Genomic DNA, 17,856 nt, shown 5'->3' with positions numbered 1-17,856 from the left:
GACGGAGGATGGGAGGTGACCTGATAGAGGTGTATAAGATGATGAGAGGCATTGATCGTGTGGATACAGCATAGAATAGTACAGCACATTACGGGCCATTCGGCCCACAATGTTGTGCCGACACTCAAACGCTGACTCCCATATAACCCTCCACCTTAAATTCCTCCATTTTCCTGTCTAGTAGTCTCTTAAACTTAACTTGTGTATCAGCCTTCACCATTGACCCAGGCAGTGCATTCCATGCAGCAACCACTCTCTGAGTGAAAAAACCTTCCTCTAATATCTCTAAACATTTTCCCTCCCCTTACTTTAAAGCCATATCCTCTTGCATTGAGCAGTAGTGCCCTGGGGAAGAGGCGCTGGTTATCCACTGTATCTATTCATCTTAATATCTTGTACACCTCTATCATGTCTCCTCTCATCCTCCTTCTCTCCAAAGAGTAAAGCCCTAGCACCCTTAATCTCTGATCGTAATCCATACTCCCTAAACCAGGCGACATCCTGGTAAATCTCCTCTGTACCCTTTCCAATGCTTCCACATCCTTCCTATAGTGAGGCGACCAGAACTGGACACAGTACTCCAAGTGTGACCGATCCAGAGTTTTATAGAGCTGCATCATTACCCCGCGACTATTATACTCTATCCCTCGACATATGAAAGCTAATACTCCACAACCTTTCTTAACTATCCTATCTGCCCTTGAGGCAACTTTCAGGGATCTGTGGACAAGTAACCCCAGATCCCGCAGCTCCTCCAAACTACCAATTATCCTGCCATTTACTTTGTACTCTGCCTTGTAGTTTGTCCTTCCAAAATGTACCGCCTCACACTTCTCCTGGTTTAACTCCATCGGCCACTTCTCCATCCTATCAATGTCTCTCTTTAATCTTCGACAATCTTCTATACTATCCACAACACCACCAACCTTTGTGTCATGTGCAAACTTGCCAACCCAACCTTCTACCCCGACATCCAGTTTGATAATAAGAATCACGAAAAGTCGAGGTGCCAGAACAGATCCTTATGGGACACCATTAGTCACAACCCTCCAATCTGAATGTACTCTTTCCACCTCGATCCTCTGCTTTCTGCAGGCAAACCAATTGTGGATCCACCTGGCCAAACTTCCCTGGATCTCATACCTTCCGACTTTCGGTTCAAAGTCTTTTGATAACGTGGAGCAATAGTCAAAGCTTTTTCCCCAGGGCTGAAATGGTTGCCACAAGAGGACACAGGTTTATGGTGCTGGGGAGTAGGTACAGAGGAGATGTCAGGGGTGAATATTCTACTCAGAAAGTGGTGAGTGTGTGGAATGGGCTGCCGGCAACGGTGGTGGAGGCGGATACAATGGGTTTTTTTTAAGAGACTTTTGGATAAGTACGGAAGTGGGAGGTGTGAGATAATGAGACTGAAGTCCAGCTTTATGACTGTGTGAAGGAGTTATAACATTCTGGAACTTGAATTCGCTTTTGTTCAGTATCGAGTGCAACACTGCGGCGGTTTTAATAAAAACACTTGCCATGACGGGCTTTTCAGACGCTTAACATTAGATGATAAAACTTTGGAACAGAAATATGTCATTTGACCCATGGGGACTTGCGGCCTGCATTTCCCATATTCTGCTGTACATTGCAGACCACTTCCTTACCACTGTTTACGGGTCTGTAGATAACTCCCATCAGGTTCCTTTTTTTTACCCTTGCAGTACTGTAGGTCTAGTGATAATTTAAAACTTTCGGAACCCATGTCACCTGCACAATAATTTAATTTAACTTTTTTACCCACGGTGCCAGGCCACCTCCTCGGCCTACCAGCCAGTACTTTCGGTGGAATATCTATTCTTGGACGTCAAGCTCCCAGCTAAATTCTTCTTTCAGCTCTCAATCAGTAATACTTACAACATCGTACATCCCACTTCGTAATTGTGCTGCAAGCTCATCTTCCTTTTTCCCGTTTACTGCGCGCATTCAAGTATAGCCCCTTCAGTCCCGTATGCACCCTTTGCCAATCTCTGCCTTTACATTGAAAATCATCCTGTCAACAGCAACCCTGCCCGGTCACCGGCCTCTACTTGCAAGGAATATTATTAAAGTTTCCGTTATTTGTAAACCAACTACCTCATCCTCAGCACCACCCCGCAGTCAAATTAGATTAAACACTCTCGAACATCAGGGATAGTTATCCAACTTAAAGCGGGGACCTTGGACGCTTCCCAGTAGTGATGGTGCCGAGCGAACCCGTCTGCAGGGATACTGGACGCCCCGGGGTTCAGGTGCAGCCCGTCCCTTTTGAACAGGTCGTTCCTTCCCCAGAAGAGTTCCCAATGATTCAATAACCGGAGCCTCTTCCCCCCCCCCCCGCCCCCAAACCAGTTGCTGAGCCGCCCATATCACCCGCTACATCATGCGACACTTAACCTCTTTGGAACGTGACACGGGCAAGCATTGATACCCTGCGTCTCTCTTCCTTAGCTTTCAACCTTGCTCCCTGAAATATCTCTTCAGAACCTCCTCATATTGCCTACTGAGTCTGGCCGCTCATCCTCGCCCCTGAGAGTGGCATGGACCGGATCTTGAGACATCCCTGACCCTGGCACCTGGGAAACAAAATACTGGTGGGGTGTCTCAATCGCGCCCACCGGATCTCGTCTCTGCTCCCCTGACGATGGTATCTCCTATCAACACCGCGTTCCTCTGCACGTCTCTGCACCGCGACACAGTTCCGTAGACCCGGTTTTGGAGGCTCGCCGCTGGTTGGCCGCATCCATTAGCAGTACCTAAATTTGTCTACCTATTATTGAGGGCCAACACCACAGACATACTAGGCGCTGGCTGTGCATTTCCCACCCGTCCCCTAATAAATTCGTTTATATAAAATCAGAAATATCAGTGAAAGAAAGAAGATAATAATAAAAATTGATACCCGATTGTAATTTTCCTTTCAATGTTGATAAGAAAGTTCAAGATTGAACATTAAATTCAGGACAAAATGCTCTCATCCAGGATATGTAATGATCAACCAGATCCTTATCTCTAAAGGGTTACATTTGTGATTCAGCTGCCTCTTATCTCTTACCGGCAATAAGGAAGCCAGCACACTACTTTCAAGTTTGAAATTTTAAGGGTTTGGCAAATTGAACGTGTAATTGAACCTTTTGGGAAAGTGACACCGTGCCACAGAGAAATTTGTCTCAAAGAGCGTCCCGTGTGGACACTGTTGGTGATCGTTATTGTCCCCCTCGCTGTCTGAAGTTTAAGACTGGGTAATAAACGTGCTGTGTGATATATTCAAACTGCGGCGTGATATCACAGGCGGCCGCAGCTCATATTGTCTGTCGCGAGAGAAGGGCGAAGCGATGAGAGAACAGATCCGGTTTTGAAGCGAGCAGGGCAGGAGCTGGGTTGGAAGTTTAAAATCAGGACATCAAGGGCAGTAATCCGACAAAGCGAGGACGCAGATAGATTACCAGTCAGAAAGTCACCACACAAGAAGAATCGGAGCAATAAACCACTGATCAGCGAGTTCGTTGGAACAAATCCAAAACAGAGTGTGCCTGCATCAACAGGTAAAGGTTAATGATTCACCGAACACACACATTGCGTAATGGGGGCGTGACTATTCACGGTCAGAACCAGTATCGGGACTCGGCGGAATCAGAGCCCGGAGGCTCCACAGAAGGCAGAGCGGACAGAAAATATAACTTCCACTCATACAGCTCGCGTCAGTTGCGGGTAGTTAACCATTTCAGGGATTTCTTCAACAAGCCTCAGACATTGTTGTCGGGATAATGGATACAAGGACACGTGAGGTTAAATCTTCCGTATCGCCGTTTATCTGCGTTATGTGAGCGCTGTCCTTCTTTGTTTTTGGCCGCAGGTAGGTTTACCACGGCTGTTCTTTCACCTGGCTTTACCTATCAATACGCAGCTCGTCTTCTTCTTTCCGCGACCCCCAACCCGCCGACCTTCCGTGTTCTGGCACCCATCCGCTTCCCCAGACCCGAGGGAGGTCCCGGCCCGAGAATGATGAAATCGATCCTGTAACCGCCGCTTCCAGCACGTTCCACACCCTCCGCGTCCCTCTGAGCGAAGAAATCCCTCCCTGTCCTCTTCACCCCTTCACCTTTCACCCTTAAGGCCATGACCTGTAGTTGTTTTCCCACCCAAACCCAGTGACAACAGGAACGAGGTTGCTTGGGATATTTGTTCAGCCCCTCCAAACTTCCCTACAGATCCAATGACCCACGATTGACACGACACATCGGCTCCGTGCCGCAGGATTCGTCCAGGAAACAATATTACACGGGAAAAGAAAACGGGTGCAGACTCCATGAAGAGTGATGGCGTAGGGCGCAATTGGGCACTTTGTGACCCAGTGTGTTTGGGCGCAAATGTCAGCACTCCTGTGAAGGGGCCCCAAGTTATTTTAAAGCATGTGGCTGGTTTGAAAACAAACATAAAAAGAAAGGCTTCCACGTCAACTTATTTAATTTTTTGACCTCACTAATAATTTTCTGTTTGTTACAGAACACCGGCGCCTACCGAAACTCTGTCCGCACAATGGCTGAAAGGACGGGCAGCAATGGCTTCTCAAATGCATCAACTGCAGGAAAGGGCACGGGTATGTTACAGTTTTTAAAATTTAATTGTAAATACTAATCGGTGGTGTGTCTGGCTTTAATCGGTGCCCGTAAATTGCAAAGGATTCGTGAAGGGACGGGGAAGAGAGACGCGAGAGAGTTAACATCTATTGGGGAAGCACAGTCTCATGTGGAAAGGGGTATAACTACGGCCTGCTTCACGCTCCTCACAGCGGGTTGCGCGTGCGCGTCACCACGGCAAGATATTGCAGGGATTTGCCGAAGAGCGGACAGGGCAGCGGGTCACACAGACCAGAACGGTGCTGATGAAATAGTTGGGGAGGGCCCTGAGGGTGATAGCAATGGGTTTCGATTTCCCCGGAATACGCCGTGTTTTATCTTGTGAAATTTGTTCCGCGCCCTCCGATCTCTAAGAGAGTGGGTGCGGCGCTCGTAAATGATTCAGGGCAATACTAGGTGAACACACGGGGAGCGTTTGATGGCTGTGGGCCTGCAGTCTTTGTAGCTCAGCCGTACCTAATTGAAACCTACCGGCTATTGAAAGCCCTGGATAGATTGGTTGGGGAGAGGATATTCCCCGTGGTGGGGAATGTAGGACCGGGAAGCGGAGCCTCATGATAGAAGGACGCATCTTAAGAGTAATGCTGAAGAGCACCGCCCTCCGCCAGGGGATTGTGAATCTGTGGAAATCGTTGCCGCAGACGGGCGGGTCATCAAATATATTTAAAACGGACAGTGACAGGCTGGTAATTATTATGGATATCAATGTTTACAGGAAGTAGGCAGGTAAATGAGAAGGATAATAAATCAGCCATGAAGAAATGGCGGAGCAGACACAAAGGGCCTAAGTGCTTTGAACTAACTAGCAGTGTGGTGGGTCAACGGATTGGGGAAGTATGGAGAAAGTGAAACGAAAAAGCGTGGGTATTGATAAAAAAAAGCAAAGGCTGAACGAGAGTGAAAAGTAAGGGTACAATGCAGAAAAGCCAATTGCATAGGAAGGACATATTACTAGATTTTAAAGGCACAGTGAGTGTCAAGGCACATTATCTGAATTGCCGTTGTAGTCGTAACGAAGTCAGTGAATTTGTGGCAGAATTGTGAATGAAGTGGTATGAGTTAGTGCCATTACAGAAACATAGAACATAGAATAGTACAGCGCATTGCAGGCCCTTCGGCCCACAGTGTTGTGCTGACCCTCAAACCCTGCCTCACGTATAAACCCCCACCTTAAATTCCTCCATATACTTGTCTAGTAGTCTCTTAAACTTCACTAGTGTGTCTGCCTCCACCACTGACTCAGGCAGTGCATTCCACGCACCAACCATTCTCTGAGTGAAAAACCTTCCTCTAATATCCCCCTTGAACTTCACTCCCCTTAACTTAAAGCCATGTCCTCTTGTACTGAGCAGTGGTGTCCTGGGGAAGAGGCGCTGGCTGTCCACTCTATCTATAATTATTAATATCTTGTATACCTCTATCATGTCTCCTCTCATCCTCCTCTCCAAAGAGTAAAGCCCTAGCTCCCTTAATCTCTGATCATAATGCATACTCTCTAAACCAGCAGCATCCTGGTAAATCTCCTCTGTACCCTTTCCTATGCTTCCACATCCTTCCTATAGTGAGGCAACCAGAACTGGACGCAGTACTCCAAGTGTGGCTTAACTAGAGTTTTATAGATCTGCATCATTACATCGCATCTCTTAAACTGTATCCCTCGACTTATGAAAGCTAACACACCAAAAGCTTTCTTAACTACCCTATCTACCTTTGAGGCAACTTTCAGGGATCTGTGGACATGTACCCCCAGATCCCTCTGCTCCTCCACACGACCAAGTATCCTGCCATTTACTTTGTACTCTGCCTTGGAGTTTGTCCTTCCAAAGTGTATCACCTCACTCTTCTCTATGTTGAACATCATCTGCCATCTCTCAGCCCACTTCCTCATCCTATAGATGTCTCTCTGCAATCGTCGACAATCCTCTACACTATCCAGAACCCCACCAACCTTTGTGTCATCTGCAACCTTGCCAACCCACCATTCTACCCCCACATCCAGGTCGTTAATGAAAATTACAATAAGTAGGGGTCCCAGAACCGATCCTTGTGGGACATCACGAGTCACAACCCTCCAATCTGAGTGCACCCCCTCCACCACGACCCTCTGCCTTCTGCAGGCAAACCAATTCTGAATCAACCTGGCCAAACGTCCCTGGATCCCATGCCTTCTGACTTTCTGAATAAGCCTACCATGTCGAACTTTATCAAATGCCTGACGAAAGTCCATGTAGATCTCAACCACTGCACTAACCTCATCTGTATGCCTGGTCACATCCTCAAATAACTATATCAGGCTTGTTAGACACGATCTGCCTTTCGCAAAGCCATGCTGACTGGCCCTGATTGGACCATGATTCTCTAAATGCCCATAGATCCCATCCCTAAGAATCTTTTCCAACAGCTTTCCCACCACAGACGTAAGACTCACTGGTCTATAATTTCCCGGACTATCCCTACTAACTTTTTTTGAACAAAGGGACAGCATTCGCCTCCCTCCAATCCTCCGGCACCATTCCCATGGACAGCGAGGACATAAAGATCCTAGCCAGAGATGGATAACAGAGGAAATAAAGGAAGGTGTCATATGCAAAAGTCGTTCGTACAAAGTCACCAAGAGTAGTGATGAAATGGAAAACTGGGGGAACGTTAAAAAGCAACGAAAGCACTTAGCGAGCAATAAAGACAGGGAAGATAGATTGTGAAAATAAAGCAGCACAAAATATAGAAAACTGATAGCAAATGTTTTTGTAACTACATAAATCATGAGGGTTGGCAAAAAGAACGTAGGATCCCGGGAGGACGAGAAGGGGGAATTGGTATCGGGTAATGAGGAAGTGGCTGAGGTGGTTTTGTATTGGTTTTCACAGTGGAGGAGACGTCTAATTTGCCGAAGACAGTTGGTATGGATGCAATAGAAGGTGCGGACCTCCATACAATAGCTCTCACTAGGTAGTGTTGAGCAAACTTGTGGGCCTAAAGATTGACAAGTCCCCTGACTCTGATGGAATGTACCCGAGGGTGCTGAAATTAATAGCAGGGGTTGTAGTAGAGGCGTCTGGACTCTGAGCAGGTCCCGAAGGATTGGAAGAAGGCGAACGTCCCGCCACTGCTCAGAAAAGGATGGCTGCAAAAGGCAATAAAACTATCGGCAAGCTGGGTTAACGTCTGTACTTGGGAAAATACGTGAAACTATCATTTAGGAGAAAATGGCGCTACATCTGGAAATGAATTGACACATCATGCACACACGGCACGGATTCAGCAAAGGCAGGTCCTGTTTGATAAACTTACTGGATTTCTTTGAGGATATAACGAGCGCAGTTGAATGTTATTTAATTGGATTTCGTGAAGGAGTTCCATAAGGTGCCACGGAAAGGACTTATCCATTAGATACGGATTCATAGAGTTGGGGCTGATTTATTAGCATGGATGTAGAATTGGTTAACCAATAGAAAGCAGAGGGTCTTTCTCTGGTTGGCAAACAGTGATGAGCGGTGTCCCACAGGGTTCAGTGCTGGGCCTACAACTGTTCATGACATACACTAATGATCTGGAAGGGCGGATATCGTGTATCTAAGTTTGCTGATGATAGTAAATTGAACGCAAAAGCAAATCCTACAGAGGATACGGAAAGTCTGTAGATAGGTGTAGATATGTCAAGTGAGAGAGCAAGGGTCTGGCAGATAGAGTACAATACTGGTAAATACAAGGTCATTCACTTTGGAAGGAAATATGGAAGAACAGATTATTATTTGAATGCTACAACATTGCAGGATGTTCCCGTGCATGAATCGCAAAATGTTAGTTTGCAGGTGCAGCAGTCTGTCAAGAAGGCAAATGGAATGTTGGCCTTCATTGATAGAGAGATTGAATTTTAGGGCAGGGAGGTCATGCTGCAAATGTACAGGGTGATGGTGAGGCCGCACCTGGGGTAGCAAAACGCGGTCTGTGCGAGGAACGGTAGGCGTTCATTATCCTAATCCAGTCTCGTAAGATCTCTGGTCCCACAGGCTACCTGCTGGTGGTCACTGGATGGGGTTTCTTGCAAACAGGCCTGCATGAAATCTCCGACAACAATTTGAAATGCGCTGCGATGGCCTGTTTCTTCTTTGTGATCAGCTGTTGGTGGTATGTATTCACAGAGGCGAACGGAATGGTCTGCTCTTCCACGCAGGTGGAACACGAGTTCTACATAAGCCCCACCTCGAAGGACCGACGGATAAAAAGCCACAACTTTTGCACTGTTGTAACTATATGTTAACCATAACTATATGTAACTATGTGGCTTTGTGTAGGTCTTGTTTCTTTAGTATTTGGTTTGTTCGGTGGTAGAGTTGGTCTCCCGACATGGTGTGTCTCTCCGGACTCTGGATTGGGGATCTTTCATCTTGTGCTTTTGTGATATCGTTTCATTTTTTAAATGCATTGCAGTTCTCTTTTCTAAATGACAATAAACCGAAATTCAATTCAATTCAAATTATAAATAGAGAAACGTTGGAAGTAACCAGGTGTCGAAAATTGATAGAGTATATGGCGGAGCATGATGCTCCACTTACAATATTGCATTTATCCGGTTATAATTTATCTTGTAAATTCGGATGTATACTCGGTATCATCCTCACATCAAACACGTTCGCTTTTCGTAATTTAAGATGCCACCTAATTACTCCTATTAAACCACTGAGCGAGGGACAATTACTTACTCCTTGTCGATTACTTTGCGCCTTCAGAAGCTTCTGATGACGTTTATCCTCCCGGAACCCGCGTCATTTACAATGAAGAGACAGTCGGGAATCCTCCTGTCTGACTGCTGAATCCGGCCTGTCAGGAGATTACCACGTTTCCATACAGCAAACAGCCGAGATCGGACAGCGTGTGTTTCCCAGGGTGTGTGGCGTGGGGTGGATAGGTGGGGCGTTGGATTAGGGGAGCGGAGACTTTGTGAGCAGGGAAGGTGTCCCCCTCTGTTTACGTTAGCTATTAACCGACCATCGGCATTCGTGTCCACATACGGGAAAGCCGTTTTTCGCGAAGGGCGCTCCCTGGAGGCGTCAACGCCGGACTGAGGCCACAGACCGTGGGTTGCTTCTGGATTGGCGACGTCAAGGGAGTGCCGCGGAGGCAGATTCAGCTCTTTGAGGATGCCGAGTTCAAGGAGAGGTCGTGGAAAGGAGAGCGCCGAGCAACGACACCATCGGGAGTCGGTTAGGGTGAGAGGTGCGATACAGCTGTGCGAAGAGGGGTAGCCCGATGAGATGGGTAGAATCCAGGCCGCTCAGCAAGTGGAGGGTGAATGATATCAGACGCACGCACAGTGACGGGACGGGCCGAAAGAAACTTAGAATGGGAGTGACTGTATGAAAGAACCGCCACCTGCTGGCAGGAGGCCCTTTGTGGCGGCGATCTGCTGTTAGAGGTTCCGCTCCACGAATCAATCTTAGCTAACTGTGTTACATCTCGTACCTCCCAATCCTTACTGTTACAGTATTGTTGGCTGCAATATTTTCACTGTTGAGAATGTGAAAGCTTACTTCCTTCCGTTATATTTCCTTGCAGTTTCCTGCCGATGGCTGTGGATGTTCAGCGGCTCGTTACGAGGCAAGCGGCTCCTCAAGCGTTCTATCGTCGTCCTACTGGCTTTCCTTCTGGTTCTCTGGAGCAGAAATATTAGTTCCAACGACGTCCGGAGCAGTCGCTCCTTAACGTTAAACAGGTCCTTCATGATGCTGCTGTCCAGTGAATGTATCAGCAACACGATCTTCCTCGTCCTACTGGTCACGAGTTCCCCCGGTCAGTTCCAGACACGCAACGTTATCCGCCAAACCTGGGGGAGCAGACGGCGGGTTGGAGGAGCCACAGCGGTCCACTTACTTCGTGTTGGGGCACGGGCGGGAGCGGCAGCCCTGGATTGAAAGGGAGAACGCCCTGCACCGGGACATCATCCAGGCTGACTTCCATGACACTTACTACAACCTGACCCGGAAGGTGCTGACGGGCCTGGGGTGGCTCTGCAGCTACTGCCCCTCCGCCGCCTTCGTGATGAAGACTGACACCGACATGTTCGTCAACACCGACTACCTGCTGGAGCTCCTGTCCCGCGCCCCCCGCAGCAACTTCTACACTGGTGTCATTTTCGGAGGCATGCGGCCGTTCCGACAGAAACAGAGTCGATGGTACGTCAGCACGGAGGGAGTACCCTGGGGAAAGTTACCCACCTTTCTGTTCCGGCACCGGTTACGTCCTGTCCACGGACACGGCGTGTGCTGTGTGGAACATCTCTCGGACCGCGCCGCTGTTCAAATTGGAGGACGTTCACGGGGCTGCGCCTGGCGGACCTGAACATAAAGCCGGTGCCCATCCACTCCAAGCGCGTGTTCTTCAATGGCAGGGTTCCGTTCTCCATCTGCACCTACCGGCGGCTCGTCACCTCGCATCACGTGGACGACTCGGATAAGCTGCTCTACTGGCGAGGCGTTATGGACTCAGACAGCGCGGACTGCCCCGAAAAGACGTGACGAAAGCGTATCGGGGGAGAGGGTGAGGTGGTGGTGGGGGGTGGCGGTGAGTGTTGCACTTTAAGTAGCAGGTGGAGGCCAGATCCGGGAGAGGGGCGGGCGGATCGGCGGGGGCGTTGGAATGCCGCTGTGTGATTGACATTGCGGAGGGTGATGGCGTTGAGAATGCTGTGACTGAGAGGGAGAGGAAGGTGGATAGGGGGCGAGGGGGACAGAGTATGTGTGTGTGTGAGAAAGAGAGAGAAAGAGAGAGGAGGAGAGAGAGAGAGAGAGAGAGAGAGGAGAGAGAGAGAGAGAGAGGAGAGAGAGAGAGAGAGAGAGAGAGAGAGAGAGAGAGAGAGAGAGAAGTGTGGAAGCCGAGCGGAGGATAAGATAGTGTGTTCTTATTTTTGTGCGCATACAGTCGGTCTCGGCGACCGGTTCGTCATCTCGGTCTGCAGGTTTTGCAACGTGTACCGTTACTGTATTGATTGTTTTAATCACTCTATCACTCTACTCCGTTTGGTGCTCTTGGTCCGCTCAGAAGTAACAACAGAGGTCTATAGACGCAGAAGTGTGACGTCGAGATGGTGCCTTGTGACGTAACGACTGGACTGGCGACGAGAGAGTAGTTATCTGGGGACTGAAAGCAGAGGTATTGAGTAGATTAGGCAGAAGGCAAACACAATTGAGGAATGGTTACACTGGGAACAGTGTTGGAAAATTAGGCAACGTTGGATCAAGGACGAAAAGAGAAATTATTTAAGAGAGGAGGGAGGCAATGCTAGGGGAGAGAGGAAACAACAAAGGTAGAGGTGTGGTGACTAGAACAGGAGTAAGAAAATGGACAGACAAAGAGCGCGTTAATTGGGCAGAGCGAGTGAGGAGGTTAGGGCTGGAGAGAGAGTGCGTGGATCTGGAAGACCCTGATGGGAGAAAGAGTACATTTTAAATTTGTTTCCTCACCTTTTTCCTCTGTCAGGCTTACAGTGGCGTCGGCTGGGCACGGCTTCACATGGAAAACGTCTTTAACAACAGTCCACAATCCCACATTTTATGCGGTGACAGGACGGAGAGACAGTGCTCTTTGCCTGTGACGTCATAAACCCCAATACCGCGCTGTCTACCATCTGTGCGATTGGCTGATATCTGACGTATGATTTACAGTAATTTGCGTTTTACTAATTTTCTGAACGAGCGAGCTAATGATTATCATCGAGAAGGGGAGTGCTGGGAAACGAAATATACGCTTAACTTACTTCTCTGTCTCGTCTGTCCTCCTTTTGCACAGCATAGTGTTCCGGTTTCTTTCTTCTTGGCAGTCACGAGTTTAGTCCGCCGTTTCCTCATCCGGTAACATTTACAACACTCATCGTACACGATTTTGCAACGATATCCATGAGAGGTGGGGGGGAGTATCGGGGGAAAGAGAGAGCGAGAGAGAGAGAGAGAGAGAGAGAGAGTGAGAGAGAGAGAGAGAGAGAGAGTGAGAGAGTGAGAGAGAGAGGAGACGAGAGAGAGAGAGAGAGAGAGAGAGAGAGAGAGAGAGAGAGAGAGTGAGAGAGAGAGAGAGAGAGAGAGAGAGAGAGAGAGAGAGAGAGAGAGTAGAGAAAGAGGTGGGGGAGGTGGGTGTGTATGTGGGGAAAGGGCAGTCGGCAAAAAGATGGTTTGTTTATTATACAAGCGCACAATCCCTATTCGACTATATCGCACTAACACAAAATATATTCTGCAGATGACGGAATTCCAGAGTGAAAGATCTATACAATGCCGGTGAATCTCAGTAGTCCAGGCAGTAAATAAATATATATTTAGTTTCGGCATCCCGGTGAAAATTTCTGTTACTATGAATAGCTAAGCGCATAAAAGATGAACTGATTTCAAAAAGACATGAAGTTAAAGGTGACACATTTCTTTAATTGTTATGCAAGATTTTTCTTTTTTTTTAACTTTCCATCTGTTGCAGCTTCAATATAACAAAAAGGGAAAAGGGCCAGAAGCAAAGGTTTGGGCATCCTGCATGGTCAATAATTAGTAACACCCCCTTTGGCAAGTATCACAGCTTGTAAACGCTTTCTGAAGCCAGCTTAGAGCCTTTCAATTCTTGTTTGTGGGATTTCCGCCACTCTTCGTTGATAAAGGCTTCTAGTTCTGTGAGATTGCTGGGCCGTCTTGCATGCACTGCTCTTTTGAGGTGTATCCACAGATTATCGATGATGTTTAAGTCTGGGGACCGTGAGGGGCCATGACAAAACATTCAATGTGCGCCTCCTGAGGCAGTCCATTGTGGATTTTGAGGTGTGTTTCGGATTATTATCCTGTTGTAGAAGCTATCCTCTTATCATCTTCAGCATTTTGTCTTAAAGTCGGTGTGATGTTTCTTCTAGAATTTGCAGGTATTTAATTGAATACATTCTTCCCTCTACCAGTGAAATGTTCCACGTGCCACTGGCTGCAACACAAGCCCAAAGCATTATCGATCCACCCCCGTGCCTATCAGTAGGTGAGGGTTTCTGTTCATGAAATTCTGCACCCTTTTTCTTTTCTCCAAACCTACCTTTGCTCATGGCAGCCAAAAGGCTCTGTTCAAAAGGTTCAAAGAAGCATCTGAAGAAGCCTGATGCATTTTGGAAGCAGGTCCTGTGGACTGGTGAAGTTGAAATAGAATTTCCTGGCCATAAAACAATGGACGTTTAGGTTCTGGCTCGTCTCGTGTTGCTTCGGATGGCAACTCATTCAGTAATTACGGAACATGCAGTGCATTGTCCTTAAGCAATGATAAGTAAGAAGGAAAGCCTTTGAGGGATGAGAGAAAGAGAATTAAAAAAGAAAGCAATTAAGAGTCACAAAAAGTAAACGGGGAAGTTAGAGAGCAATGAAGACCACAAGAGACAGAAACAGACTCAGGCCATTGGGCCCACTGTGTATATTCCGCCATTCCATCTTGACTTATTTATTATCCTGCGCGCTGGTTTCCTCCGCCATTTCAAAGACAATCAGGATGTCACTTGAATGTAATTGGGCAATGTGAGCACACTGCGTCTGAATGACCAGTTACCAAGTTATATCTCTAAACAAAATAGAATATTTAGACCAATTCTTCTCTTGTTCCACTGCTGATCTGTTATGCCCCCTGCAGTTGCCAGCCAGTTGCTACTAAGGTATATAGAACATAGAACATAGAACACAGAACAGAAGGCCCTTTGGCCCACAATGTAGTGCCGACCCTCAAACCCTGCCTCCCATATACCCCCCCACCTTAAATTCCTCCATACACCTGTCTAGTAGTCTCTTAAACGTCACAAGAGTATCTGCCTCCACTACTGACCCAGGCTGTGCATTCCACGCACCAAGCACTCTCTGAGTGAAAAACCTTCCTCTAATATCCCCCTTGAACTTCCCTCCCCTTACATTAAAACCATGTCCTCTTTACTGAGCAGTGGTGCCCTGGGGAAGAGGCGCTGGCTGTCCATTCTGTCCCTTTATTAAATCCGAACAAGCCGTCAAGCACTTCATGAAACTCAATTAAATCCAGCAAACTTCCCTCCGTTGCAGATCTACCTCAGATTTTGCACCCTGGGCCTGTTGGCTAAACCAGCACACAGAGTGACGGGGCGCAAGGAATCATTCCCCGGCGGACAAACACGCCCGGTTTCAACAAACAGACATCTTTTTTTTTACTGCTCCGGTTATTATATTTTATCCACACCACCGCACGACGCGTTCCCTGACGCTTATGCATCCCCCGGCGCTGTTGTGAGATGGATCTTAAGAGTTGAATTCCAAAAAAAAAAAACACAAGAGTTGGAGCATTCACAAAAGGAACAGGGGAAATAGTTTTGTCAGTCTCCACATCATCCTACTCTCCACAGATCAATATGCTCCTCAGAACCTGACAGGGTTTATACAGCAGCCGATATGCATGCATAAAAATCCAAAGTACGAAGTTACTTATTATAATGAAAGCTCGATATTTCGTTACAAATTCTGCCGACGGATAGAGTTTGTCATAATATTGTGGTCGGGCTAATAGGTAGCTAACACGTGGCCACATGATTTATTTATTTTCCAAGTGGGCCTGCGTGCTCAGCCACCGACCCGTTGGAAGGCAGCTCCTCTTTAATTGTCGACACGCCTATATTCCTCCACTTGGAGTCGTTGACCTGCGGTGCCCATATTAGCCAGGTGTAGCTGAGCGACCAAGCAGCGCAGTATACCTGGTGGACGCTCCATCTCGCCAAGACGAGAACATAAGTACTCTCAATAGACAACAGGTGCAGGAGCAGGCCATTCGGCCCTTCGAGCGAGCACCGCCATTCACTGTGATCATGGCTGATCATCCACAATCAGTACTCCGTTCCTGACGTCTTCCCATATCCCTTGACTCCGCTATTCCTAGAGCTCTATTTAACTCTTTCTTGAAAGCATCCAGAGAATTGGTCTTCACTGCCTTCTGAGGCAGAGCATTTCACAGATCTACAACTCTCTGGATGAAAAAGTTTTTCCTCAACTCCGTTCTAAATGGCCGACCCCTTATTCTTAAACAGTGGCCTCTGGTTCTGGACTCCCCCAACATCGGGAACATGTTTCCTGCCTCCAGCGTGTCCAATCCCTTAATAATCTTTTTTTTCAATCAGATCCCCTCTCATCCTTCTAAATACTAATTTCTTAAGCTCCCAACCACAAATATACGCAACGATACTCTGTCAAGTAGGATCAACTCCGATCAGTACAGCGGCTGGATATGCCCGGACTTTCCCTGCATCCTTGGCGGTATCCGATTGAACCCGGTCCTTGCTGACCCACAAGGTATTGGCGGGATACTGCAGTCTATCTTTTTCAAAGGGCGAATGTTCCCCAATCGGAATGACATCAGTTTGTATACCCTGCCCTTTCAGAGAGCAATAAATATTTCCTTACTGGTCTGCCAATCGCACTGTGTGCCGGGGAGCAGGATATCCACTGCAGGATGGACAATGGCCCATTGTTTCAACTGTCAGACGTTTTATACTGTTTCGTGGATTGCATTCTACCCCCCACACACCTCTCCTTTCTCTCCCTCTCCTCTCCTCTCTCTCTCTCTCTCTCTCTCTCTCTCTCTTTTCTCTCTCTCTCTCTCTCTCTCTCTCTCTCTCTCTCTCTCTCTCTCTCTCTCTCTCTCTCTCTCTCTCTCTCTCTCTCTCTCTCTCGCTCTCTCTCCTTCTCCCTTTCTCTCTCTCTCTCTACTCCTCCCCTCTGCCCCTCTTCTCCTTCTCGGTCAACTGTTCACTGAGTGCATTTAATACCTGGCCACTTATGGAGGATGCAACCTGAAGTTCTTAACCTTCGCGGACAACCACGGAACAGATGGAACACCCTATTAAAAAATAAATGAAAGTAAACGTTAGTACTCCGAAGCCTCATCCCCTACATACCAGGAGCACTAAAGCATCAACCGCTCCCTTCACTCTCCCCCGCCCCTATCCTACCCTGCCGCTCTCCCCTCTCTCCGCCACCTGCCACAGCAAAATAATCTGGCCCCAACACATACTCCGCAAGCAGCGTCGAAGCACCCCAAAGAGACAATGATCTGGAGTCCATCAAATAGAAAAATAAAATCTTCATATGTTCATTTCAATATTCCGATGTTATACTACGGAAACAATGAATATAGAATTGAGACCATTTTTTTAAATAAACAAATAAAACATTTATTAAACACTGCTCAATTTAAAACAAACAAAAGTAAACAAATGATTAACTTAACCGGAAATTAACTGCTCTACGGCAACTCGAACATTTCTTAAAGCGATAAGTGCGAACACAGATCTTAAAAGTGGAAAATGAAGAAGTACAAATGACTTACATAGTCAATTAGGAGAGACTTTCCTGAAGTAACGAAATCCTCGACAACGTGACTTTCCTTTGGCGAATAACCCTGCTCCAGCCCTTTCTGTTCTTATAGCAAGGACTATCTTGGATGCAGGTTACTAATTCCTTGAAACGAAGATTAAATAACCTGTTTTACCGCTGACAACACCAACTTTTCTCGATCCTTTGGGTTTTCCATACTTCAATAAATTCTTTTCTCCCCAACTGGACTGCAAAGATAGGAATCAAAACTAGCAGTGTTTTTAAAAGCTGCCGGCACAACTTACAATAGAAAGTAAAACTCTACTTTAAAACAAAACTGTGTCATGAGACGAACACGCGGCATAACGGAGTCACTGACAAATTAAGCCACCAACTGACCTGCGTCACCGCAGGGCTTTCCACTTTTATACACGTTGAAAAAGGCTATCACATGACCTCTCACTGGCGGGAAAATTACATCACTCCACCATCACAAGACCATTACAAACACGCCCAGCAGAGACTCAATTACGTCGTGGTCATGTGACAGTCACGAGATACCCACGGGGTAAGTAACACCAACAATCAGACATTCAATACATCAATATATTTAAGCAATGCATTATGATTTATCCTCCGCCTCCTCCCCCACTACATGTTCCTTGTACCCCACGTGCCGACAAGCTCCAGCCTATTACGCTGTAACGAGATGGATTTTCGGTAGCCGAGCTGGAAAGGGTGGCAAGATGGAGCATTTACAGTGGGAACGGTAAGTAAGCTGTGGATATATCCACATATGCCGATCTCCACAGATGAATATTGCACTCACGTCGTGCAATAAAAAATCGCTGTTTGAAAACCCTGTCGTG

The 17,856-nt window shown here is 47.2% G+C and overlaps 1 pseudogene; it reads left to right on the top strand.

Moving 5' to 3' along the window:
- LOC132387073 (beta-1,3-galactosyltransferase 5-like) overlaps positions 1-11,209 on the top strand; it is a 62,081-nt pseudogene extending 50,872 nt beyond the window's left edge.
- The last annotated feature ends 6,647 nt before the right edge of the window (positions 11,210-17,856 follow it).

Source organism: Hypanus sabinus, unplaced genomic scaffold (assembly GCF_030144855.1).
Source record: "Hypanus sabinus isolate sHypSab1 unplaced genomic scaffold, sHypSab1.hap1 scaffold_151, whole genome shotgun sequence".
In the NCBI taxonomy this organism is placed as follows: domain Eukaryota; kingdom Metazoa; phylum Chordata; class Chondrichthyes; order Myliobatiformes; family Dasyatidae; genus Hypanus; species Hypanus sabinus.
This window is presented reverse-complemented; position numbering and strand designations above follow the sequence as displayed.